A 3,436-nucleotide genomic window follows, 5' to 3' on the forward strand; every position below is an offset into this window, starting at 1 on the left:
GACACCATCAAGGGCGCCTGGGTGGCTCAGTTGGTTAAGCAACGGCCTTCGGCTCAGGTCATGATCCTGGAGTCCCTGGATCAAGTCCCACATCGGGCTCCCTGCTCGGCAGGGAGCCTGCTTCTCTCTCTGACCCTCCCCCCTCTCATGTGCTCTCTCTCTCTCATTCTCTCGGTCTCAAATAAATAAATAAAATCTTAAAAAAAAAAAAAAGACACCATAAACAAAGTGAAGAGACAGGCCACACATTGGGAGAAATTATTTGCAAATCATATGTTCTACAAAGGATATATACATATATATGTATATGTGTATATATATATATCTTACAACTCATTAAGACAACCAATTAGAAGTGGATAAAAGAAAAAAATGGATAAACGATATTAATAGATCTTTCACCATATTAATGGTCAATAAGCACATAAAAAGATCCTCTATATCATTAGTTATTAAGGAAAAGCAAATTAAAAGCACAAAATAGCATTACGGCACCAAGAAGGTCTATAACCAAAAAGACAATTACAGTGGCACCTGGGTGGCTCAGTTAAATGTCTGCCTTACACTCAGGTCATGATTCTAGGGTCCTGGGATGGAGCCCCATGTCCTTGAGCTCCCTGCTTGGCGGGGAGCCTGCTTCTCCCTCTCTTCCGCACTCTTGCTCTCTCTCAAATAAATAAATAAAATCTTAAAAAGAAAAGACAATTACAAGTATTGAGGATGTGGAGAAACTAGAACACTCATCATACACTTCTGGTGGGAATGTCAAAAGCCACCTTGGGAACGTTTGCCTGTTTCTTCATGACCATTCCCGGATATCCAAGAGAAATGAAAACAAAATCTTAAAAGCAAATGTTCATAGCATTTTCTCATGACATCCAAATGACAACAACCCAAATGTCCATTAATTAGTTAATGTATAAGCAAAATGTACTATATCCATATAATGAAACACTGGTTGGCAATTAAAAGGGAGGATACTGTTGAATGCCATAGCAGGGATGAACCCTGAAAACATTACACTAAATGAAAGAAGCCAGACACAGAAAGATAAGTATTATATGATATATAAAATCTTTTTTATATAAAATCTTTATGGAGATGGAAAAATTGCGTGTGAATAGAGCTCGGAGTGACTGCAGATGGGCAGAAAGTTTCCTTTTGGTGGTAATGGAAATGTTCTAAAATTATATTACATTATATATTTCATGAAGAACTGCAGTCCAAAATATCTGTGCTAATAAGTATGTTGGCAAAACAAGAGTTATCTTCTCACTCAGTATTAAAGAAGTGCAATTGTATTTTTGTGATTTTTTTTTTAATTATTTATTTAGTTATTTATTTGACAGTACGTGTGCCAGCGTGCACAAGCAGGGGGAGCGGCAGAGGGAGAGAGAGAAGCAGACTCTCCCCACTGAGCAGGGAATCCCACGTGGGGCTGGATCCCAGGACTCTGGGATCATGACCTGAGCCAAAGGCAGAAGACACTTAACCGACTGAGCCACCCAAGCACCCCTCCCCCATTTGTGATCTTTAAAACAAGTTTCTATTAATAGCAAATGAAAGGTAACATAGAATGACACCCCAAAATGACTGCAGGAGCTCAGTACGTGCCATCCCCAAATAAGCTGCTTTGATATATTTTGAGTTGTAGGTGCTTGAAAAACAGCAAATGCAGGGAGAGTCTTTCTCTGAACTCCTCTTTTCTGCCTGGAACTCAACTGGCATAAATCCCCTCTTTTCAAGGCTCCTCAACCAGGTAAGATTGATAAAAATGGACATGACACCCAGACAAACTGTCACAAATTATCGTACCTCCCATCTATTCTTCGAAGTGCCCATCCATCTTCCCTAAAAATGACTTAACTCTCCCCTAAGAGGCTTACATTCCTTCTCTTTCCCTATTAAAATTGCATTAAACCTGAATCCTAAGGGGGGGGGCGGGGAGTGTTGCTTATTTTTCCCTGGATAGCTTTCTCTTGTTAATCTTTTATTACAGGGGTCTCAGCCAAGAACTCAGAAAGAGGAGAGGGCCAATTATCCCCACCAAAGCAGGACAGGCACATTCTGTGACAGAACTCCAAAATGATTCTAGGCCTTTTGGTGCCCACACTTGTGCACCCACACGGCCCACCCACCCTCAGTTTGTGTTGAGGTGAGCATTCAGATTAAGGAAAGGCCCTGACATCCTAGAGTTTTCTCACCAGCAGCTAATATAGTGATCCTCATAGATCCCATCAGCTTCTTCTCTGCCTCTGAAAGGAAAAAAATACAACTGGATTTTCAGTAGTTCACAGGGCCGCCCACAATCCTGGAACCATCCTAAGTGGAACCAGAGGGAGCCTGCCCTGCTCTTTTTTCTTGGGGCTAAGTTGGGCATGTGTTGGGAACCCCTTGAGGTTAGGCGGGTACAGGGGATGCAGAGGGTGACACCGATTTCTCCCCCTCCATCTAACCTCGCTAAAATCTTGAGGGCCCGAAGGATTGCGATTTCTCCATACAGAGTGGGCGGGACTCGGGCTCTAGAAAGCTCCCGCGGCCTTGCGGAAAGGCAAACTGCACTCCCCACCCAGGCCCGTGCCTGGATCCATCCCCACCCTGCCCTAGTACTCCGTCTCGCCCAGCCGCCCGGGACCCACAGCGGTCCCTCCTATCCTCAGGCGACTCAAGGATGAGGAGTTGGCCTTCTTCTGCAGAGCATAATGGTTTAAACCTTTTCCTTGAGGGCGGTCGGAAGATGGAGATCCTAGCCGTAACCTTGGGGTCCAGAATTTGCGCTTGCAGCAGGAGCTCGGTCCATTGCTAGAAGTGTGGAATCTGGTGCCTGGGTTATGCGCGCGGCGAGTTGGGGGCACGGAGTGGCTGGGCCCGAGCTGGCTGAGCGATAATACCAAAGGTGGCCGGAGGAGAGGGAGAGCGCCTAAGGAGGCCTGGTGGGGGCGACCCCATCCAAGCACTCACCAAAGATCTTCTGACGCCTGCTCTAGGGGTAGGTCAAACACCACCGGCGTTGCAGGTGCTCCTCTTGAAACCAGTCGGGGAAAATGCGCAGATCGATGCGTCCGGGGCCTTACAGGTAAATCCTCCCCGTCCTCCGGGGCGAGGCCGCCGTCAGAGCCCGGAGGAAGTTGTAAGCCACAGTCCGCGGGAATCTAAGAAGCCCTGGGAGCGGCCGGGCGCGTTTCGGCTTAGTAGGCTAGGGCGGTGCTGGGGAGCCGCCCAATCCCGCAGCGGGGGGCTGCAGGCGAGATCCCGGCGCGCCCAGGGGGCCAGGATTCGCTGAGCGCGCGCCGCTGCCTCGGGTCGCGCGCTGCCGGGAGGCTTCCCAGAGGGCAGCTCAGCGCACGCGCCCGCCGCCAGAGGCGGCCCTGGGGGCCCCGACGCTGGCGGCGAGGACCCGCCCGAGCGGCCCAATATGGTGCTCTGGAAGGCTGCG

Source organism: Leptonychotes weddellii, chromosome 8 (genome assembly GCF_054177405.1).
Source record: "Leptonychotes weddellii isolate Sample4059 chromosome 8, ASM5417740v2, whole genome shotgun sequence".
NCBI lineage: Eukaryota > Metazoa > Chordata > Mammalia > Carnivora > Phocidae > Leptonychotes > Leptonychotes weddellii.